Source organism: Equus asinus, chromosome 5 (genome assembly GCF_041296235.1).
Source record: "Equus asinus isolate D_3611 breed Donkey chromosome 5, EquAss-T2T_v2, whole genome shotgun sequence".
NCBI classification, from domain to species: Eukaryota; Metazoa; Chordata; class Mammalia; order Perissodactyla; family Equidae; genus Equus; species Equus asinus.
In genome coordinates, this window is record NC_091794.1 from 34,114,115 (window position 1) to 34,139,346 (window position 25,232).

The following is a 25,232-nucleotide window of genomic DNA, read 5'->3' on the forward strand; positions in this document are numbered from 1 at the left end:
GAACAGGAAACGAATTAGTTACAAAATAGAAACAAATCAACATAAATGAACCTTCAAATACTTCAGATGATTTTTTGGTCAAAGGGGGAGGTGGGTGAGGATGGGAGGGGAGGAGAAAAAAAATCACAGCAAACAAGTACGTAGACACAAACCCCTAACATGCTGTGTCTGACACAGACACAGAGGCTGCCACTGGTGTCTGGGATTGTCCAGCACACCATGGGAAGCATTTATATCAAGCCATGCTGTATCACCAGGAGAAACGGACAGCATGTACTTTAGGGCAAACAGCGGCAGCGAGGCCCCCTGCACAGAGAGCAGACACAGCAGGTTGAATTCACGCTATAATAATCCTGTCCTCACTCACCACTCTCTGCTCCCCGAGGCATGCAGCATCAAGGCTGTCTCCGGGACCATTTATCATTCTTGCAGCCACTACACAGAATGGTAACCCTCTCCCAATATGTTTCTGACAAAAGTTTGCCCATTTCATACACATGGACCTTCCTGTTCTCAGGCTACCTCCAAAAATAACCCTTGGACTTTGCAAACATCCCCCATAATTCAGCATCTTAATGTTTTACGTTTAAAAGTGAAAGAACATTTAAGAACATATAACAGGGGCCAGCCCGGTGGCTCTGCAACGAAGTTCGAACATTCGGCTTCGGCAGCCCAGGGTTCACCTGTTCGGATCCCGGGTGCGGACATGGCACTGCTTGGCACACCATGCTGTGGTAGGCGTCCCACATATAAAGTAGAGGAAGACGGGCATGGATGTTAGCTCAGGGCCAGTCTTCCTCAGTGAAAAGAGGAGGATTGGCAGTAGTTAGCTCAGGGCTAATCTTCCTCAAAATGAATAAATAAATAAATATTTTGTTTTTAAAGTTTAAAAAAAAAACATATAACAGATCCACAAAATGTTAACTTAACAGGCCTTGATCTCCAAACCTAACTTTTTCAGAGGATCATTTGTAAGCTAGCATTTGGTGAAGCCAGTTACCTAAGTGTTCATCTCCTGTCTGATTATGTGTCTGTCGTGTCTGCTAGGACAGAGAAAGCCTGTGCTCGCAAGCTCTCACAGCCCTTGACGTCTCCCTCTGACAAAACCACGTCTGAGCCAAGAACCCCAAAGAAGGCAGACGCTTCATCTCACATGAGCAACCACATAGGCTGACCAGTAAATACAATTTAATAGTGATGATTTGTACTTTTCCAAATAAGTTTCTATCGAAGGATTTTGCTGGTTTGCTATTCTAACTACTCAATTAAAGTTGGACAATTTGGGGAAAGGACTTCAAACACTCTGAACATCAGTTTCCTTTTCTCCAAAATAAAGCAAGCAAATTCAGTTAGCATTAGACTTCCTTCTGGCTCAAATTCTGCACCTAATTATGAAGTCCCTTCTGCCAAGTGGTCTGCCCTCTCCCCCTTTAGTTTGTCTCCCCTTCACCTTCTCTGTCTCCTGCACACACACACACTCTCACCCCAAACACTCACTCTAATCCAGTCTACAACCTTGTTACACAAGCAACCAGCAATTCCTACCCATATTCCTCATCATTGCTTCTCTGCTTAAGATTTGACACCAGAAAGACTTTTAAATTCGTTTACGAGAGAAAAATGAGACACACAGACACCACTGACACACAGACCTCACCTTGCGATGAGATCCTCTTTGGTTTCAGCAATGTCTTCATCACCCCAAGCCACAGAGGCAGCCATCTGCCAGGGTTCCAGCTGCTCAAGTCCAATCTCTACCTCTTAATCTCTGAGACCTTGAACAAGTCATTTTACCTTTCTGGGCCTCAGGTTCCCTAACTGTAAAGGGAGGCATTTGAGATAAAATAAATGCCACAGTGTCTACCAATTCTGACATCCTCCTCTAGAGCTCTGAGATGTCATTGGAAACAAAGCAAACACCCACCGAAACCCTCCATCTGGCACTGGCGTTTACCTACAGGCTCCCAGATAAATGGAAGTGACTTTTTGCATGATCTTGCACAATAAATAATAATAGCGTATCAATAGGGGCACATAGTTCTAATTTGTGTTTGTTTATTTGTTTAGTTCCAGGCTAAAGAAGTTGCAGGTACCACCTGCCAAGGCCTTGGAGATTCCATGATGCCCTTTTTTTTCTTTTCTACAATGGGCCAAAAGTTCAGAAACTAAAACGGTGAAAGTGGAAACCACACGGTAAAAATATGGAGCCTGAAATATTGAGAAAATGATTTAAAGAAAATAATACCACATCCTTCTTTAAAACCTTTTTTTTAACCAATAATGATAGTAAGAAGGGGGTAATATAAAGTAAAAATAAAATCGAGCGCAGAAAAGACTGATTTGCCTAGGATCCCTCTCAGCCGTGTCATCGGCACGAACAGCAAAGACTGTAATACTCATGTTTCTATTTGTTGCCCTCAACTGACATGGTTGGTCGTTTTGTTTTGTTTTAAATAAAATGGGGAAGCAACAAATATATTAAATCCATCTGCAAAAAACCCATATTTGCATGTGGAAAACAAATAAGTGGGTGCCTGAATGGGTGATTAGGCATGCAATTGCCCATCTGCCCCCAGGGCCCCAGCCGCCCTGCAGGTGTGACTGTCACAGGAGCAGAGCAAGGGCAAGGAGAGTCCTCAGTTATGAAGGGCAACAGATAGGAGAGAAACCAGCACCCTGCGCAACTGGACTTGTTCTGAGCTGCCCACAGCTCCTGTCCCAGCTCCCCATCCACTGCCCCATATCTTAAACCAAAAACCAGAAATACCTTTTGTCATCCTTTTGTTAGATTTCTGTGGATTCTTTAAATCATGAAGGCAATTTTTTTTTTCCTGAGCATCTTCAACGTGTGCTTAACAAATCTTTGTTGTTGCAACTATTTTTATGAGCGTTGAGTGACCTCCTCTCCTACACTCTTCACCTGGGTCACTCCACTCCAGCCACACTGGCCTTCTCACTTTTCTGGAATGTACCAAGCTCGCTTTGGCCTCAGGGCCCTTGCAAATGCTTTCTCAAAGCCTGAAACATTCTTGCCCTTCTTATCTCCAGCTGACTGCCTCACTTCATTCAGGTCCCCACTCACAGGTACTCTTATCAGTAAGACCTTCTCAGACCAATGAATTTAAATCTGAGTCTTCCGTGACCTCTGTGCCTTTAAGCTGCTTTATTTTTCTTCTGAAAATAGACTACAACCTATATATTATATATTTACTCATTAATTTGTGTTTTGTCTGTCGCCATCAAATAAAAGGTTTGTGTGATTTTGTTCACAGTTCTACTTCTGAGTGTCCAGCACACAGTAGGTGCTCAATAAACAGCTGTTAACTTAATGAGTCATCATTATTTGCAAACCACTACACTAAGCACCATAGGTCCTCTTGTGGAATAAGACAGGATTCATGCTCTTAAGAAGCTTCTACAATCTAGTGGAGAAGGAAGGCTGAAAATCTGGTTATATAGCAGAACAAAGTGACAGGCATGTTCTACTGCATGTATAAACGAAGCATTCTGAGAGTACAGAAAAAGCAAACTGCTGACAATGGGCTGGGGGGATTGAGGGAGGCCAACAGAACAGAATTCTCTGGAACTATCTTGAGAAGCAGCACAGAAATCATCTTCCAAAATACATTCAGTACAAAAATGCACTAAGACATCCTCAGTTAGCCTCCATTCCTTCATCAATAATGCTAAGTAGAACAAAAGATTGCCCAAGATAAGTCAGCAGTTATGTATGCCAAGACCACGGAGAAAGAAAGAATCACTTTCCTCCACAAAGCCTTCATTTTAAAATAGAAATTATTTAAATGCACACAAAACATGTCTTCAGAAAATTCCAGACTTGACAAGGAGGACCTTAAAGGGCATCCAGTCCAACTTCTGATCCCCTCTACAAAGGACCCATCAGTACCAGCCCCTCCCTAATACCTGCAGTGATGGAGAACTCAGAACCCCCCAAAATGGAACATTTCACTTGTGGTCTGCTCTTAATATTAAAAAGTTCTTCCTCATGCTGTCTTCCTCCTGCTTTTACCCCCTGCTCCCAGAACTCCTTCTGAGCTCACAAAGAACAAGTTTGTGTCCCCTTCCACGGCAGAGTCCCACTCTGCTCTCTCCTTCTCCATCCTCTTTCTCTCTTCTCCACACTAACCACTTCCAGTTCCTTCTTTCACCCTTCAAAGGCTCTGGCTTCCAGTGCCATTGAAACTGCCCTCTTTCTTTCCCTCCTCTCTCTCTCTCACTGTTCCAGGATCTTTTTTTTTGGAGCTGAGCTAGTGCTCAAGCAATTTAGCATTCTGCTGAGAGCTAAGCATTTTGTTTGGGGTCAAGGGGAGGGGTCTAGAGGATAAAAGGATTTATGGGTTAACTCTGTGAGCCCTCACTCAATTAGACCCTTGCAGAGTTGCTTAACTTTCTGACCTTGACCTTGAAATGCCATCTTTGACATAAATTAGAGTAGTGGAGACATTTTAACTCCTTAAAAGCAAAGAAGACAAAGAGGGGTGAGAGACATCACCTGACTCCACGCCACCTCAAGGAGTCTTGTGCCTCCAATAAACCATGGCCCCTCTAGTCCTGTTTGTGGCAGCTTCTCATCGCCCAAAGCAAGCTTGCATGGATAATGTGACAATTGAATAGGTATTTTTTAACCATCTCTATACCTGAGAATTGGGTTCTAGACACTACTGGCTGTATGACCTTGGGCAAGACACTTAAAGTCAGCAAATCAAAGCATCCCAGAAGGTAAAACAAAAAGAGATCTCTAAATCATCTAGTCCAAAAATAGCCAAGAGACCTCTTGTATACCTCCACCCTCCCTTACCCACCCACACCCATGGCAGATATGGCTAAATGATCATGGACTCCTTCCTACTCCATCAGGATACAGCTTCAGAATCCTTCTCAACACAGCATCTCAAGGAGCCACTACCAACACAGTATGTGGCCACACTAAATGAAATCCAAGCCACTCATTCTTCAGAGGAGGAAAACTGAAGCTCAAAGATGAGCCATGACCCTCCCATGCCTCAGTGTTAGGAGCAGAACCAGAACTACTAAAGCTCTTTCCCCCATTCTCCTAAGTCACTTCTCCTCTTCTAACTCTGATATTCTATAAATATTCCTTGGAGTGGGGATGGGGGGCTTGCAATTGTATTAAGTTCTATAAGAAATACAGACAAAGGTTTCTAAGTAGGGGGCAGAAGCTTCAGAGAAGGCCCAGAGGAAGAAGTGCATCTGAGCTGGTCTGAAGAAGCTTGCTATCTGTAGGAACTAGCGAAGGACATTTGTCTTTTAGCAGAAGAAAATTCAGGATCAGGAAGCATTTCCAGTAGAAGGAACAGCATAAGCAAAGGAATAGTGAAGACTGCTGCATGCTGAGAGGAGGCTGTGGGCTGCCGAGCAGAGCAGTAGCCATAACAGAAGCCAGGGAGCACGGTGGGGGCAGGGCAGACGAAGACGATGACAAGACAAGATTAGAAGAGTAACCCAGAGTCTTTGTGGTGTTTTAAGGGCTGCGTTTTTTTTTTTTAATTGACTTAAAGGCCTTAGGACTCATAAATGGGAAAAGAAGACAAGAAAGGAGTGGAGAGAAAGTAAAGAATATATCTCCATCCTCGATGAAAAAAAAGCCTTCCTATAAACTGTATTACAGGAACACTTTCATTATGTAAAAGCCTATTTTGTTTTCATGTCATTCTTAGATTACATCATAGAGCGGCTGCAGCCGTCTCGTACCATAGTATAAATAAATCACTAGCTTAATCATAGAATGAGCCAGGGCCCTAGATGTAAAAGGAAAATATTAGATCATTTTTAATAACTGATATAACTCAAGCCAGTCGCCATTGAAGCAGGGTGAGGTGATGTCATCCTAAAGAAGTCCAAAGAGGAACCAAAGAGGGTCAGTGCTGGACACATCCCAGAGAAGCTTCCATTTACAAAGGACGAGGTGGCTGATGGCGTTGAATGAAGCTCACCCTCTGGACTAGACCATCTTGTCATGAAAACCAAAACCGTTCAAGCAGCGATGCCCAAAAGGCCTTCCTCATGAAACACAGTGCGTGAATATTTTGTTCCCAGAACTACTATATTCCCAAATACCAGACAACGTGAGCATATTATGATGTCTGTATTTATGTCTTGGGAGCCATTGAGCAAAATTATAAATGTTAAGGCTTTTAGTTATTCAGGAAAACATGAAATCTGGATGACAGATATGCAAATATTGCAGGTCTGGTCCCAGCGAATACAAAATGGGGACATTGAGATAATGACCTGACAAAGAAAAGAACTGAGAGTGGTTTCTAGTGAAGAGTTAGAGACTATTAAGGTGATTGGGAACCAGCTTTAATGGGCACCAACTACATACTAAGTACCACACTCAGTAGGCACTTTATAAATATTACACTGCTTTGTGAGCACAAAGGAATCTGTGAGGTAGGCATTATTCCTCCCATTTTTTTTCAGTTATGGAAATCAGCTTAAAAATGATTAAATGACTGGTAAGATTATGCAACTAATATGTAATAGTCTTCCTACTCCAAATTCCAATTTACCATGTTGCCTTCACCCAATTAAAACTATTCCCTACTATGGACATTCAATAAGAATTAAATAATTAATAAGAAAATGCTTTGAAAGCACTAAAAGTACAAAAATATTGAGAGTCAAAGGGGCAATGGAGGGACCGACCCCATGGTCAAGTGGTTAAGTTCGTGCGCTCCGCTTCAGCGGCCCCAGGGTTTTGCCGGTTCGGATCCTGGGCGCGGACATAGCACCGCTCATCAGGCCATGGTGAGGCGATGTCCCACATGCCACAACTAGAAGGACCCACAATTAAAATACACAACTATGTACTGGGGGCTTTGGGGAGAAAAAGGAAAGATTTGAAAATTAAATTTAAAAAAAAGATGATAAAAAAAGGGGCAATGGAGCAGGGTAGTATTAACATTCTGGCCAGTGACAGTCTGAGTGACCAAAGCTGGCTTTCCTGATTTTGGCTGTAGGGTTAATAAAGAGCTTGACCATAACTATATCTCCCATTTCCATTAATTTTTTAAGAATGTTAAGGTAGGCTCTAAGGCAACTTGTCATCTTCTATAAAATGTATTGCAAGCCTGGTTTTATAAAAAGACTATTTTGGTGGGGGGAAGAGACGGATGCTCTGGAAAAGAACTTTCTCCCAGACAGAAGGTACTAACTGAGGTTTTATGTCTGATCCTGTCAGTCTCACAGTAATGTTGTGTATTGGCTCACTGTTCTTAATACAAATGTTATTCATTATTGCCGAGAGACACTGTCTGAGACAAGTAATACTGATTTATGCAACTTTTCAGGACACAGTGTGACCCAACAGGAGATGCAGACCCTGAAATTTAACTAAAGGGACCATATCAAGGTTCAGGACTCCAAATTTTGACCTATTTTCCCCAATCTGTTTTTGGGACAGGATAGAGATTGCAAAAAGCAGAAAAGAAATGCCTAAAAGCTGTGCAGACCGATTCTGAAGCAGAGACTGGGAGAAGAGGTGAAGAGGAAGCACGGGACCAGAGGCAAAGGTGTCCTGGATGGTTCCTCCCAGGGCTCCACGGCCCTGGAAGAGTCTGTCTCCTCTCCAGGTCTCGGTGTCTCACCTGTACAAGCAAAGAACTCAAGCAAGAACATTTAGACATCTCCACCAAAGCACCTCTAACTGCGAAGGAAGGTAAAATGTAGAGTATGGGAACACAGCAGCAGTTGAAAACTTGTGTTTCTCCTCTGAAGGCCATGCCAATTTTGCCTTCTGCACAATTATACATCAATGTTTATATTCAGATTTTAAATGGAGTTTTCCCCCAAAAAAGCCTTCAAGTAAAATTGATCCACAGAGATGTGCTGAGTTTATTCAGTGGCTCTATGTAATTCCTACTCCCACCTTAGCAAATGACACGTAACCTAGGGTATCTGTGATAGGCAGCCCCTAAGATGGCCCCCTTTAACTTCATCTCATGGTATTCATGCCCTTATGCAATCCCTCCCCTTGAGTGCAGGCTGGATTTAGTGACTTGCTTTTAGCAAACAGAATGAGGCAGAGAGAATGGTGTGTCACTTCCAGATTAGGTTACAAAAAGGCTGTGGCTTGTATCTGGGGGCTCTCTCTTGCTCACTTGCTCTGAGGGAAGCCAGCCGCCATGCTGTGAGCTGCCCCATGCAGAGGCCCACATGGCAAGGAACTGAGCACAGCCTCCAGCCAACAGTCAGCAAGGAACTGAAGCCCTCAGTCCAACACCCACGAGGAACTGAATCCTGCCAACAATCATGTGAGTGAGATTGGTAGTGGATCCTCCCTAGGTCCAGCAGACACCTGGACTACAACCTCAAGAGACACCTTGAGGCACCCATGGAAGCTGCTCCCAGATTCTTGACTCATAGAAACTGTGAGATAATAAACGTTTCTTGTTTTAAGGTGCTACAGTTGGGGTAATCTCTTATGCAGCAATAGATAACGAAGATAGCATCCAAGTTTGAGAGGTCCAGTCCCGGATTATTTTAATGACCCCTACCCCACGCCACCATTTTTCACAAGGCCTAGGAAGGAGACTAAAAGAGATTCCCTATCAGGAACTCTTGAAAAGAACACTTGTTTCCCAGGATGCAGAGATGCTTTCCAGCTTGGTCACATATACTCAGGCATGCTCTGGCCACACAGAGATGACCATGGAAACAATGTAGCTCAAAGCAACACAGCGCTTTCAGCGGCAGCATATTGATGGGAAATGAACTGGAGACTGAACCACACATGGAAGGTGAGAGACTCCTTACCTGCCCAGCCGTATTCTGCTAAGAGCTACATCCGCCCTCAGAAGCTGTCCATCCCTAGTGGGCCAAACTATGTCCACAGGCCCACGTTACCAAGCCTAAGGGGTTGGCTCCATGGCTCACTGAGAAGTTAAGATCAAATCCCCTTCCCCAGGAAACCTCCCCCAATGTTCCCAATTCTTTCCATTCTCCAAAACTTTCCTCTAATCCCGGTGAGATAGGGCGCTCTATCTTACCTCAATTTCCCAAGCACTTAGCAGGAGGCCTGAAACATATCTAGTGATTGATAAATGTGTGTTGTAAACAATACCTTTCTAACTAGTAGTTCTCTTGTGTGTGTTTTTCTCTCCAACTAGACTATAGTTTCTCAAGGTCAAAGACTATGCCTAATTCACCATGGTATCTAAAAGATCTTGAGGTTCACTGACTTCCAGATGAATACTGGGATCAGGGCAGAGAACAAGCACACTCTCTGTTAACCAAGGGTCAACGTTTGGCAGCAGTCTACAAAGAACTCATGGGGCTCTCCATCCATCTGACATCAGACCCCTTCTACCACACAGTAATCTAGGAGGGAGAAGCTGAAAATTCCTCTGACCTCCTAGAGCCCTCCCAAAGGTAGAGCAGAGGTTTCTGCACTGTGTTGAGGTCAGGAAATAGAAGAATGTGGAATTAGGAGGAAGAAAGCCAAAGAGAGAAAGGGAGATATTTTTACCTTCATGGACAGCATGGATCTCTTACAAGACATCCCTGGGTTACAGAAGAGCCACTGAGCCTCAGGAGACTGGATGGGTCCCTGATCAGACTCAGCAAGTCCTTTTGTAATTTTCAAAGCAATAATATAAATGCAATACAAGCTGGCTAAGCAGATGGTCACAGATGCCCAGAAACCACCTGACCAAGTGACTGTAGGGAGCCAAGATATTCACCTCTGAAAGTGAAGTGGAAGTGACCAATGCTTTTCTTCCGGCCGAGACTAATACCTGATTCTTCTGAGGACCAAAGAGGAAATATTAAAACTGAAAGCCCTTGGCTACCGTCAACAATTGTACACCAGTATCAACTGAGGGAAATAATTTCCTTCCTGACTCCCACTGGGCCAGTCAAGCCTGGAGCAGAAGGTGTGATTATCTAATCAAACAAAGCAAGAGCCAATCGGCTAGACGTAGCTTCTAGGGGATTTTTCAAGCACTGAGACATCCTCAGTCTCCAAATGCACCTCCTTCCACCTCCTGCTGCCTAGAGCAAAAGCAAATGTGAAAAGTAATAATAATACACAATTTCATTTCAACTTCAACCACCATCGTCAAGCAAATTTCCAGATCTAGCTCCTTTCCAAGATTGAGAACAAATTAGTATCCATCCAATCCTGGGATGAGGGTGCAGGGTTGGGAGGAAGGACATGCTCTGAGCACACACTATGCAAAGGCACGAAGCTGGGGACGGCACCTTACATTGTCTTGTTTTCCTTTATATTCAAGATGAGTCTTTAAAGAAGAAAACAACTGTAATAACCTATCATGCATGGATCATACTTTACAGTTTGAAAAACAAGTGGGCACCTACCAACCCATTTGCTCTAAACAAAAGTGAGAGTTAGGCAGGGCAGTGATGATAATTCCTAATTATCAGATCAGGGAAATGAAGGCAGAGGGACGTTGTTTTTCTAGGGTTGCACATCTCATAACTGGCAGACCTTCTGATACCCCATCCCACCATACTCACTGCCTTTTTATGCATTCACAAACGTCTTAAGCCATACTGGTCCCTGAAGCCTCTTTCTGTCCAGTCTTTTGTTTTATTCTCATAAAACCATGCAGTCCAGCCTCACCCGTACTAGAATTCCTAAAACTCTCCAACAGAGAATTGGCTAGTGCCTGATGGAACACCCTCAGGGAAAGAGACACTCACCACCTTTGGATTTATTCTTTCTATCCATGAAAATGCCAGAGATCCCACTAGCTTCTGGGGATACCCACATGACAAGAGATGCTGCCCCTCTTCTGACCAGGTTTTATATTCTTGAATGCCATAACCATGTGTGCCCTGCATCCTGCCTTCTCCAGGGTCTCATTCCCATAACAGTTCCTTGTGGGGCATCATTTCCAGTCCTCTCCATTTCCAGCATCCTCATGTGGAGAGCCCAGCTGCCTAAGGTCTCTTTCCAAGGACGAGGCAAGGACTAAAGTCTGACACTCTAGGGGCACTCTGACAGGAGGGGAGCATAGGGTTATGGTCATCCACATACCTTTAGTCCTTAGTCCCTCTCCTAACAGCACCTAGATATTCTTCTGAGGGCCTACCTCTTCACTGCGTAGCTGCCGTGAGGTTTCGGTGGGATTATTTCCAAATTCAGAAGAGAGCCCCAATTCATACATGCCAATGAGCACAGTCTCCTCCTCGTGGCATCAGTGTCTGGTGCAGGACACTGGTGCTGTAACCTAAGTCTATGGGGATATGGCACACAATGCTCTCTTCCACCAAATGGGAAGGAGGCAGCCTACAGGCCAGGTTGCAGTGGGCAGCCATCTCATAACCACGAGGTGAAACATCCTGAGGATGAAACCAACACACAGAAGAAGGCAGAGCATGGAACACCGCAGAGAAACAGAGCCAGAGTGCTTCTCAAACTGGGCCCGAAGCCCACCTTACCTCAGGACCTGCCTATTTCCAGCAGGATCCCCCACCCAATTTGCTCTAGATAACGTACTTGCTAGGGGCAAAATGTCCAAGCCCATATTTGAAATTTTAATAAACAAAAATCTTCAAGAGTCAAAGCTGTGGTTTCCAGCCTTTTATCTCATGCAGATCCACAGATGCACAGAAAGTCAGTTGTTCTTTTAAGATAACATTGATTAAGAAAAAAAGGGGTGACAAAATGTAACCATAAACTCAGCCATACTTTTAAATGAAATTAGGTTTTATCGATCACAAAAGCACCTGGTCCATTTTGGAAAACTAACACCACAAACATGGAAGGCATATTGTTTATTCACTATAAAGCCAGTGCTTGGCGCACATATGGACTGGCCTTCAGGATGAAGACCACAGATCTAGAATTCTAAACGGAAGCCTGTCTCAGAATTCCCCAGCTATTTTCCTCAGATCTCCCCACAGCCCAGGATAGCCCACACCATTGATTCTTTTCATCACCCCCATTTTTGAGGACATAATGTTCTATTGTACCTGCTAAACACAGAGGAATTTCAAAACACAAAGAAAAGCTTATCTCACCTGGTCACCATTCCCCTTTCTGCCTGTGCAATGGGATTCAAACTCAGATCTCAATGGAACTCTAGCAGTCTCCTTAACATACAAGCTCACACCCTTTGCCTAAGCAAATTTAGCCTCCCCTACCTCAAAGGTTGCTGTGAAAATAAAATGAGATCACAGAAGAGGAAGCACCTTGCACAGGGATAAACAAGAGCCACTCAGAAATATTACTTTCTTTCCTCGCAAATACCCATTACGCTGTTCATCGACATTCTCATTTTGGTCTTTCAATTTCAAGAACACTTTGCACCATGCCAAAGGAGAGAGAAGGAAGCGATACATTTATTGGCAACCCGAAATCATTGTTACTCCAAGTTTTCTTCCAATATCTCTTGATGCCACCTTCCAAGAGCTGAGTCCTGCCTTTGCTTTGCCACACGTTTTATTAGCATTATTATATTTTGTCCATTGCCAACAAAGTCTACTCAAGAAAAAAAGGAAGAACATTTCAGTTCTTCTCCAGTTCTTAGTCCATCCCAGTTACTAGTCCCCACACTTCTAAGACATGATTTTTAAAACTCATTAAAACATGCACATTGGTTATAAAAGGGAAAGTCTTCTTTTCTGCATAGGACTCACCAATCGAGGAAAAATATCTTCCCTCCAATGAGCACACAACAGAACAATGAAAAGGGCACTAGACTGCGAATCAGGTGACTGGATTCTGTCTTCAGTTCTGTTTCTGAGTCTCAATGTTCCTACCTGTGGAAAATGGGAGAAGGAGGTTGCTTATGAATCTCTAGAATCTTACCAGCTTTAGAAGTTCCCAGATTTATGAACTCACTGGTTAGGCTATCCCGGGAATAACGCCAGACTTGAAACCCACAAATCTAGTAACTTCCTTCTACACTTCCTAAGCCCTCAGTCAGTTCCTGGCACTTCTATTTTACTAAGTAGCCTCAGAATGATGGGGAAAGAGGATGCTGGTACCCCAGTGTTCATATCTCAGCTCTCCTGGGAAAAAAGCTTCATCATAATAGCAGAGGAGAAAGAGATAAATCCGTTAGTTAAATCTTCACATTTCAGCCAAGAAAAAAATTAACAGCAAAATCTGAGCTACAACATATAAAAAGAGACATGGAATATAAGTTTGCAGACAAATTTCTAACTTCTGTGAACCTCAGTTTTCCCACCTGAAAAATAAGAGCCAGTGAACAGCAGAGTTGGACAATCTTGAGACTTCCTGGTACCCCCTCATTACAGCTTTTATTTCATTAAGAGCTATTACTATCTTGCTAAGGACTATGCAATATATATATACCAAGAGATAGGAATGCCAAGGCAGTGGGCTGTCATAAAATCTGTGTTTTGTGTATACAGGAGAAATCCACATGCCAGAAAAACTACAACACCTATTTTCATTGTCGTCATTTTAAACATTATTTAACCAATCATACAATTGCTTGTATATTATCTCATTCAGTCTTCAAATACCCATATAAGCTCCAAGTTGGGAGGGACCTTAAAAATGACCCACCTCAACTCTTCCAACTGACAGGAGGAGAAGCTGGAGCCAGAGCAGGGAGATGGCCACTCCAGGAGTCACCACTGGTGGTAGGTAGTCCAGGGCTCCAGTCTAGGGCTTGCTCCAATGTACCCAGAAACGGCCGCTGACACTCGCTGGGGCAGAGGGACTTGCCCTCGGTCACACAATCAGCTTTGGAGCAAACCAAGACTTACACACTGAGAACTCTGAACACCTGCTTCAAAGCTCTCAAAGTATAGCCAATAGTAGAAAGAAATTCAGTTAGGAAAATGGAGAATAATCAAGATGAATCCAGAAAGCAATGAGTTTCCTGAGAGCTAGTGGGTCTCAAGGACATTCAAACTCTCAAAGCCGTTCCACTGAAATGAGAGAAAGGCATAATTTCAAACTTGCTGAGGAATGGAGTATTAGAAGGCCAATACTGGACCTGGGGACAGTGTAATCTCATAGAAAACAAAAAGACAGCCCCCAACCCGAAGCCCAGGAAACCTAAGCTTCTCCTTGCAGAAGGAGATATAAATCAGAATAGTTTCAACAACAGTAGCAAAGCGTATCTGACTTCCCAGATTTCTAAACTTCGTTGAAAGACAAACCCCTCCACCTTTGGCCCTGGGGGAATCTCTCATATACTTGCCAGCTTCCCTCTATGCATAAATCAAAGTGGTCTCCCTTTTCCATAGTCAACTTTTCTTTTAATAGTTTTTTTCTTCTTTTCCATAAAGAGAACAAGCAGCTTTGCTAAAGAACTGATGTGAAATGATTGAAGTTCCCATGCAAACAAACCATTAGCAGAGTTCAAATGCAATTTAAATTACCAGTTGTTAAAGTGCTCCTCAATTTCGTGGTAAGTTTCCAAGGAGAATTACATGCTATATACTATTTAATTGGTTGTTTTCTATTTTTTAACATCCATTTATCCCCCCACCACTCTTATATTTCATAAGTGTCTATAAAAGCTTCCCTTTAAAAAATTATACATTGTTGAATAGATTAAATCTAAAGATTGAAAACTATCAGAGAAACAGCTGCAGGATTACGCAGCTCAGCAGAAATTGATGGTTTTGACACCACAAAACATGCAAAATTTTAAAATCTTTGGAATCACTTTGTAGTGCTCTCACTCTTTACAGATGAAGACACAAGAGGGGTTGCTTCAAAGTCCCCTCACTGGTCAGTGACAGATTCAGGACGAGAATTATGGCTCCTAACTCCCAGTCCCGTGCTACCCCTTCCCACCACCACATTGTTAGAGGAGATGATGGGAAATTCTCAATGAATTTTATTTTCCACCTTTAATTTTTTAAAAGAAAATATGACGTCCTCTTCAAATACACTCCGGATCTCAAAGCAGAGACGGGCAATGGCAAATATCTCCCCAAAAAAGAGAAAAAGATGTAAAGGCTGATGAATGAGTATAGTCAAAGGGGCTCAAAATGAGCAGACTCTTAGCAGTAAAAGTCAAGACACGCTTCTAGATTCATTAAACAAGTTATGGAACATCGAGAACGTTGACTTTCACTGCTTTATCTGGTCCAGAATGAGTGGAGTCAGATGATAAAGTACCAACAAAGTAAAGGCAGGTGTTGTCACATCTGTAAATGGAAAGAATTTCTAGAAGCCATCATGAGTACGAATGAAATTCAAGGCTTTGACATTGGACTTGTACAAATTATTTAACCTCCCTGAGCTCAAGCTTCTCTGTCTGTAAAACAGGGTTAATACCACCTACCCATCAGGGTGTATGCAATCATTTCCTGGGATACCATATCCAGCATACGCAGCACAGTCTGCCCACAGTATACATTAATTAATGCTTATCCCCCTATCTTCCAAGGTTTCTATAATTTCTCAAAGCCTGTAGTTCTGCGGTTCTAATTTATCTGGACTGTAACTGAGTCTTTTCTTTTTTTTTAAAGACTTTATTTTTCCTTTTTCTCCCAAAGTCCCCCAGTACATAGTTGTGTATTTTTAGTTGTGAGTCCTTCTAGTTGTGGCATATGGGACACTGCCTCAGCATGGCTTGATGAGCGGTGCCATGTCCACGCCCAGGATTCAAACTGGCGAAACCCCGGGGCGCCGAAGCAGAGTGCGCAAACTTAACCACTCGGCCATGGGGCCGGCCCCTATAACTGACTCTTATAAGCCATGTGTGTTCCCTAAGTTTCTTAGATGCTGTTATGTCCCCTGACTATAAATTCAATTATTTTGTCATTCAAAAAATAAAATGAAATAAAACGTGCATGAAAACTTACACATCCAAGCATTTTTCTTCAAAAGCAAACATTTGAAACCGCTATTTAAAAATGACCTTCACAAATATATTAGTATAAGTAGCAGATCAACCACTTATAAAGCTCGTATGGAGGTCAAAAGACAAAAGAACTAAAATCACCTATATCTACAATAGGAGGTTAAGGGATACACAAAATTAAAAGAGGTAAAATATTATGTCAAAAACATAAACGTGGGCGGAGGGGTAGTAAAAATGTAGGGCTTATAGTATGAGGTCAAACTTAAGTGACCATCAACTTACAGAGATTGCCATACACATAGGTTGTTATATATGAACCTCATGGTAACCACAAACCAAAAATCCATAATAAAGAGAAAGGAAACCAAACATAACACTAAAGTCATCAAATCACAAGAGAAAAGAGTAAGAGAAGAAAGAAACACATAAGAACTACAAAAACATCCAGAAAAAAGGCAACAAAATGCCAATAAGTACATACTTATAGTTACTTTAGATGTAAACGGACTAAATGCTCCAATAAAAAGATACAGGATGGGGGCTGGCCCAGTGGCATAGCAGTTAAGTCTGCACACTCCACTTCAGCAGCCCAGATTTTGCTGGTTCGGATCCTAGGCACAAACCTACACACTGCTTATCAAGCTATGCTGTGGCAGGTGTCCCACATATAAAATACAGGAAGACGGGCACAGATGTTAGCTCAGGGCCAATCTTCCTCAAAAAAAAAGACATAGGGTGGCTGAATGGATAAAAAAAACAAAAGACCTATATGTATGCTGCCTACAAGAGACACACTTTAGATCTAAAGACGCTTATGGACTAAAAGTGAACAGATAGAAAAAGATATTCCGTGCAAATGGAAACAAAAAGAAAGCTGGGGGTAGCAATACTTATATCAGACAAAATAGACCTTAAAAGCAAAAACTGTAACAAGAGACAAAGAGGGGCATTACCTTTGATAAAGAGAACAATCCAACAAGAGGATATAACACTTGTAAATATCTATGCACCCAACATAGGACCACGTAAATATATAAGGCAAGTATTAGCAGACATAAAATGAGATACTGGCAGTAACATGATAATACTAGGGGATTTAAACACCCCATTTACATCAATGGATAGATCATCTAGACAGAAGATCAATAAGGAAATACTGGCACATTAGACCAGATGGACTGAAGAGATATATACAGAGCACTCCAACCAAAAACACCATAATACACATTCTTTTCGAATGCACATGGAATATTCTCCAGGATAAATCACATTAGGTCACAAACAAGTCTCAATAAATTTAAGAAGACTGAAATAATATCAAGCTAGAAACTAGAAATCAACTACAAGAAGAAAACTGGAAAGTCATAAATATATGGAGCTTAAACAAAATACTATTGAACAACTATTGAGTCAACAAAGAAATCAAAGGAGAAATCAAAAGTTACCTGGAGACAAATGAAAATGAAAATACAACATACCAAAATCTATGGGTTACAACAAAAGTGGTACTAAGGGAGAAGTTTTAGCAATATAGGCCTACCACAAAAAACAAGAAAAATTTCAAATAAAGAATGTAAGATTACACCTAAAAGGAACTAGAAAAAGAAGAACAAACAAAGCCCAAAATCAGTAGAAGAAAAGAAATAGTAAAAGTCAGAGTCGAAATAAATAAGAGACTAAAAAGACAATAGAAAAGATCAGTGAAACTAAGAGCTAGGTCTTCGAAAAGATAAACAAAGTTGACAAACCTTTACCCAGACTCACTAAGAATAAAGAGAGAAGGTTCAAATAAATGAAATCAGAAATGAAAGAGAAATTACAATGGATACCACAGAAATACAAAGGATTATAAGTGAATAATATGAAAAGCTAAATGCCAACACATTGGATAACTTAGAAAAAATGGATAAATTCTTTTTACTCATACAGCCTTCCAAAACTTAATCAAGAAGAAACAGAGTATCTAGACTGATCACTAGTAAGCAGATTGAAACAGTAATCAAAAACCTCCTATAAAACAAGAGTCTAGGACCAGATGGCTTCCCTGGTGAATTCTACTAACCATTCAAAGAAGATTTAATACCTATCCTTCTCAAACTCTTCCAAAAAATTGAAGAGGAGGGGAGGTTTCCTAACTCATTCTATGAAGCCAACATTACCCTGATACCAAAACCAGAGAAGAGCAACACAAAAAGGGAAAATTATAGGCCAATATCACTGGTGAAAATAGATGCAAAAATTCTCAACAAAATATTAGAAAATAAAATACAACAATACATTAAAAAGATCATACACCACAATCAAGTGAAATTTATTCCAGGGATGCAAGGATGGTTTAACATCTGCAAATCAATCAATGTGAAATACCACATTAAGAATAAAAATCACATGATCATCTCAATAGATGCAGAGAATGCACATGACAAGATTCAGCATCCGTTTACAATAAAAACTCTGAATAAAATGGGTAGAGAAGGAAAGTATCTCAACATAATAAAGGTCATATATGACAAACCCACAGCCAACATCATACTCAACCATGAAAAACTGAAAGCTATCCCTCTAAGAACAGGAACAAGACAAGGATGCCCACTCTCACCACTCTTATTCAACAGAGCATTGAAAGTCCTAGCCAGAACAATTAGGCAAGAAAAAGAAATAAAATGGATCCAAATTGGAAAGGAAGAAGTAAAACTGTCACTGTTTGCAGAGGACATGATTTTATATATAGAAAACCCTAAAGGATCCACCAAAAAACTATTAGGAATAATAAATGAATACAGCAAAGTTACAAGGTACAAAATCAACATACAAAAATCAGTTGTATTTCTATACACTAACAATGAAATATCAGAAAGAGAAATCAAAACTACAATCACAACAAAAAGAAAATACCGAGGAATACATTTAACCAAGATGGTGAGAGACCTGTACACTGAAAACTATAAACATTACTGAAAGAAATCAAATAAGACACAAAAATGGAAAATTATTTCATCCTCATTATTTAGAAGAATTAACATAGTAAAAATATCCATACTACCTAAAGCAATCTACAGATTCAATGCAATCTCTATCAAAGTCCCAAGAACATTTCTCATGGAAATAGAACCAAGAATTCTAAAGCTTATATGGAACAACAAAAGACCCCGAATAGCCAAAGCAATCTTGAGAAAAAAGAAGAAAGCTAGAGGCATCACACTCCCTGATTTCAAAGTACACTACAAAGCTATAGTAATCAAAACAGCATGGTACTGGCAGAAAAACAAACACACCGATCAATGGAACAAAACTGAAAGCCCAGAAATAAACCCACATATCTACGGACAGCTAATTTTTGACAAGGGAGCCAAGAACATACAATGGAGAAAGAAAAGTCTCTTCAATAAATAGTGCTGGGAAAACTGGACAGCCACATGCAAAAGAATGAAAACAGCCTACTATGTTACAACCATACACCAAAATTAACTCAAAATGGAATAAGACTTGAATATAAAACCTGAAAGCATAAAATCCCTAGAAGAAAACATAGGCAGTAAGCTCTTTGACACCAGTCTTAGCAGTATCTCTTTGAACACCGTGTCTCACCAAGCAAGGGAAACAAGAAAAAATAAACAAATGGGACTACATCAAACTAAAAAGCTTCTACGTGGCAGAATAAAACATCAACAAAACAAAAAGACAGCCTATCACTTGGGAAAAGATATTTGCAAATCATATATCCAATAAGGGTTTAATATCCAAAATATATAAAGAACTCATACAACTCAACAATAAACAAACAAACAACAAGATTAAAAAATAGGCAGAGGATCTGAACAGACATTTTTCCAAAGAAGATATACAGATGGCCAACAGGCACATGAAAAGGTATTCAACATCACTAATTATTAGGGAAATGCAAATCACCTCACACTTGTCAGAATAGCTATTATTAAAAAGACAAGAAATAACAAGTGTTGGAGAGGATGTGGAGAAAAGGGAATCCTCATACACTGCCAGTGGGAATGTAAATTGGTGCAGCCACTATAGGAAACAGTATGGAGATTCCTCAAAATTAAAAACAGAACCACCATGTGATCCAGCTATTCCAATTCTGGATATTTATCCAAAAAACATGAAAACACTAATTCAAAAAGATATATGCATCCCTATGTTCTTTGCAGCATTATTCACAATAGCCAAGATTTGGAAGCCACCTAAGTGCCCATCAATAAATGAAAGGATAAAGAAGAGGTGGTACATATATACAATGGAATACCACTCAGTCATAAATCTTACCATTTGTGACAACATGGATGGACCTTGAAGATATTTAGCTAAGTGAAAGAAGTCAGATGGAGAAAGCCAAACACCCTAAGATTTCACTCATGTGTAGAAGATAAAAAAACAACAGCAAACAAACACATAGACACTGAGAACAGATTGGTGGTTACCAGAGAGTAAGGGGGGAGTGTGGGGTGAGGAGAAGGCAAAAGGGGTAAAGGGGCACATGGGTGATGACAGATGACAACTAGACTTTTGGTGATGAACACAATGTAGTCTACACAGAAGTCGAAATAAAATGTTCTATGCCTGGAATTTATATAATGTTATAAACCTATGTTACCTCAATAAAAAAAATTAAATTAAATTAAAATGGACTTCCAATCCAGTTTATGAACCAGATAGTGGTAAAAATCCAAATTTAATGTCCAAAACCTCATTTAAACTTTCCCTCAATCCTATGAGAAAGATTTCCCAATCGTCCACTGAGGAAACTGATGGTCAAGGAGGTCAAGCAGCTGCTCAAGGTTTTGGGGCTAGTAAATGGTAAAGCCAGGACTTGAACCCAAGTCTTCAAAATCAAGCTCCACAACCCAGGTTATTACTTTTCAGTTTTAACTGTACTATGGATAGCTATTCTGCTAGAGGCAAAAATACACCTAAGAAACTCTTCTACTATTTTCACATTTTAAGGAGCTTTAGGATAAAAAAACCAAGCCTAAATTTTCAAACTAAAAAACTGTGCATATTAGAAGCGGGCAGATCCTTCCTGAACTCCACCTTGCTATTATGTTCTTAAGCAAAAGAAAAAGCTCAGAGCCCAGACACTATACAGAAATCTGCTGGGGATGTGGGAAACAGGCCTGAGAAAGGTTAGCAATGAGCTGATATCAGGCCAATTCAAAAACAGAGTTCAAAAGGCTGGGCTCAAGATCAAACGATCGTGGGTAACCCTAGTATGAGCTTCTGAACACTCTTCTGGTGCAACTGTTAGCTGACACGATGTCATGTGCCCTGTGTTCAGAGGTGCACAAACAGACATTTGCTAGCACCTCCTGTCCTTAATAAGGCACAGTATATGGACCTAGCAGGTGTAGGCGCCGAGTTAGAAATGCCTTGAGCTCTCAAAGAGCTCATAAGCTTACTGGAGACCCACTCAAATACACAAGACAGAATGAAAAGTGTGCAAAGCACAAGTACATGCAATGTCCTTTTAAGGGTCTGGAAGAGCTCTGCAGATGATGACTTCTAAACTGAGCCTGAATACCCAAGAGGATTTCCATGTATAAAGAGGAGGAAAATAGGCCCAGGGAACACGATGTGCTAAGGCCTTGAGGAGGATGAGTTCAGGGTGTTCCTGGGAAAAGTGACTAATCTGGTGAGGCCAGTGGCAAAGAACATGGAGGGACGCGGTGGGACATGAGGCTGGAAAGGAATGTTGCGGCCAGAACATGGAGGACTTTGTGTGCCAGGCTAAAATACTTGAATCTTGAGACTTGTGGGTATTGCATTTGGGGAAATGACACAAGAGAAAGCTAAATGCTGTCCCTTTAAGAATTGAATCCCCTTTCACGGTCAGCTTCCAAGCCTAGCAGGGATGGGAGTGTCTACAGGAGAGCTCCTCTGAAGGGACCCTTTCTCTGTAGCCCCACCCACAAGAAGTCAGACAGGTAGGTGGCTTTCACACTTGCCCCAAACTCATACCTTGACCCTTTCCTCTAATCTAGAACTCTCACCCATGGAAAAGCCAGGAAAGAGACCAAATCTCATGCTCCAAGCAGGATTCCCACTCTGCCTCAGGGAAATGCCAGAACTACCCAACTTGACGAATCAGAAGAACAGAGGCTGCACACAGGCTCTACCTTCTTTCCAGTTACTCAAGAAGCAGGAGCAGGAACCCTAACCCTAACCCATACCATGTGTGCCCAAAGCTCCATATCACAGAGCTCCTGGCCAGGCCTGGCACTGCATGACCAGGGCCTTCTACTAGTAATGAGCCTGCACTGGTGTCATCAGTTAGTGTGTATGGAACCCTTTCCTTTAAAGAAGCCTTTGCAGCAGGTCCCATATATCAGAGGCACAGGCAAGATGTGATTCCCTTCCTGCTCTTAAGGAGCTGCCGGTCTAGAAGGAGAGAGAAGACAGAAACGAAGTAGGAGTTGGTAAGTGCCATAGAAGAAGCAGAGATAACAACACAGATCCTCGTAACAACCCTGTCACTTGGTGTGAGTGTTTGAACCCATTTGACAGGTGAGGAAACTTGGGCTCAAGCAGGTTAACTGACCTGACAGATCACACAGCTAGGAAGCATCAAAGCCAAGATTTGAACCCAGACGCCATGCCCATAAGCACCACACACTAATACTCGATTATGGCCCCACAGCCCACTGTCGTGTGAGTTAGCAGAACAGAGAACAAAGAGACCACTTGTAGGGTGGTGGAGCGCGGATGGTGGGGAGCGGATGGTGATCGGAGATTACTTCATTCACAAGATTACTTCATGTGCACAGAAGTTTATAGGAGGAGCAAGAGTTCTACGGATGAAGATGGCAGAGGTCACCTCAGGCTAAAGGAACTAAAGCATGAAGGTGAGAACATGAACTAAAACACGAAGGCGAGAACATGCAGGTGCATGTCGGGGAATGGCAGGGAACGTGGCTGACTCAGGGATGAGCACGCATCAAGGAAGTTCACGGTGGACAGATACTGCTGTCTGGTTGTGATGAGCCCTGGATACCAGGGGCAGGAGTTTTTGCTTAATGCCAAAAATACTAGGAAAATATTATGAATGACAAAATACGTGAATTTACAGTCGGGCACATACAGCTGAATATACTGGGAAACTAATAAACGTTTCAAAGCAGAACCATGCATGTTTCAGCTTTACTGAGAATTCTGTCTTCCAGTGCTAAAGCCGTGCATTAACCTTTCAGGACCTGGGCCAGGGTCAGGGTCAGGCATAATGGGCCTTCAGGTCCTTTCAGGTCAATGTACAGAGGGACACTGGAACCTGGAGGTTAGGACTTCTAGACCTATTTCGTAGATCCTGACCTATTTGAGAAGAATCCCTACAGCTCATTGAATAAATTACAGGCCCGAGCTGGAGCATGAGTACCCCCAATGGGCGAGCAGAGCATGGAGAACAGGAGAAAAGTCACATTATCAAAAGACCTGCACTTGATTCTTGGATTCTCCATTAATTAACTTTGGAATCCTGAGCAAGTCACTTCCTCTTAACAAAAGCACAGTTTCCTCATTTGTAAAATGGAAACAAAATAATCATTCTTATAACGCGAGGTTCTTGTGAGAATTAACAAAGAATTTGTGAGATTAAGCATAAGGATATGTGTTCCTACATGCAGGCCGACACACGTTTCGAATAGGTGCTCCCCCGGACAGCCACCACTTTGATAGGAATAATATGAAAACTGCCCAACTCTCCTGGTGAAGTCTCTAAATCTGGAGTTGTCAACAATTTCCCCTCCACCCCACTGCTGAAAATTGAGCTGTATTTCCCAGGCAAGTCGTTACATCTTTTTGTGCCAAATTGTTTTCATCTTTTAAATGACCCAGTAATCCCACTTTGGGCAATATACATAAGGGAATAATCCAAAAGGAAAAAAGAAGGCAATTTGTTCGGAGATGTTATTCATAGTGCTATTTCTAGCTTTTTATATATCCCTCTATTATAGCACTTATCTCACTGTGCTGTAATTATCCACTCCCCTTCCATACGCCTCCAAATTATCTTTGAATCAATCCCCAGCGCCTAGCACAATGCCTGGCATACAGTAAGAACTCAATAAATGTACGCTGACTAAATGAATGGGTAACATGAAAGAAATTTTAAAAGAAATTCGAAATGAACAAAAACAAAACATTGTTTTTAAGAGATGATGTTAAAGAGTTTGAAAAAAAATTAGTAACTATATAGACTGCAAACTATTGAAGAGAAACATGAGGAAGCCTCAGGAGGGAATTTATGACCTACTTTATGATCTATATTTATGATTTATGATTTAATTTATGATCTCTGAGCATCTCTAGGCTTAGGCCAAGTGTAGTATAAGACAGCCATGAGACATCCAAGAGCATGTGGTCATATGTGAGGTCACTTTGGCCTGGTGGCCAGAGCACAAAGTTCGATCTGGAATCTTGGGTTCCCAACCTGACTCAGCCACCACCTCCCATTGACTAAATCGTCTAACTTCTTTGAGACCTATTTCTTCGCTGAAACAGGGAGCATTTACAAGAAAGCCTAGCCCATTAAAAGGAATTACAGGGGGCAGGCAAGAGCCAGCAAGTATGAATTCAAATGTAAATGAAACAGAAGGGCTGGGAGGTGCCCTGGGACCAGGGTCCTCAAGTCAAGACGGGGCTTTGAAGCCGCAGCTCTTCTAGGCTCTCTCTGAGCCTGCTAGACCCATCTCACAGGGTGGTGGAAGGCTCCTCAGCAGGGAGTTTACGGGAGGCAGGAAATCTCTGTACAAGAACAGAGGACACATCAAGGAAAAACAATATGTTAAATACGGCCCATAAAGTCAACATCACTCCGAATGTTCTGTCTTCTTGGTGGGAAAGAATGCTTCACACAAATACCGAGGGAGAGCAAAGGAAGCAGCACGTTCTGCAGGGCTTATTTTGGGGCGTTCCAGCAGCTCTCAGCCAGGAAGTCAGAGGCAGGAAGCCACTGCCCTCCGTTCCTTGGCCAGAAGCTCAAGGTTAGAAACCAAAGCGGGGAGCACACAGACTCGTTAGTTCAGATCAGCTGCAAGTCTGTGCACCCCCCAATGCATGTGTTTTCACCTCCGTCAGGTCTCCCAGATTCCGGCCCACTGAGCTTGACATTGCTCTGAAGGAAACAGCACTTGACATCCTGTACACAATCCCTCCAAAACATGTCATGAACCCATCTGCTTCTCTCTGGCCTGACTTCTATCGCCCTAATCAAAGGTCCCACCACCTCTCACCCAGATTATTGCCAGAGTCTCCTCCTAACCCTCTTGCCTCTTTTACTCTTGCCCACCTCCTTGCAATCCATTCCCCAGCGCAGCAGCCAGCATGATGCAAGCAAAACAGCTCAGATGCTTCCCATCACACCTAGACTCGGGTCCAAGCCCTTTCCCTAGCTCACTAACACCTACTAGCCCTGCCCTGCAC

At 42.0% G+C, this 25,232-nt stretch overlaps 1 protein-coding gene across 20 annotated transcripts in view; it reads right to left on the bottom strand.

The window, feature by feature from the left end:
• The window catches only part of LPP (LIM domain containing preferred translocation partner in lipoma), a 655,109-nt gene that overhangs the window by 569,295 nt on the left and 60,582 nt on the right, over positions 1-25,232 (bottom strand). For 11 of the 20 annotated variants that reach the window (XM_070509219.1, XM_070509220.1, XM_044771273.2 and 8 more), the window contains one exon: positions 12,649-12,771. The exons of 7 other annotated variants lie outside the window; for them this stretch is intronic. The gene's annotated coding sequence lies outside the window, so the exon portion shown is untranslated. Of the gene's footprint in view, positions 1-1,657; positions 1,949-12,648; positions 12,772-25,232 lie in introns of those variants that run through there. 2 more of the 20 variants (XM_070509226.1, XM_070509232.1) reach the window with 2 other exon arrangements.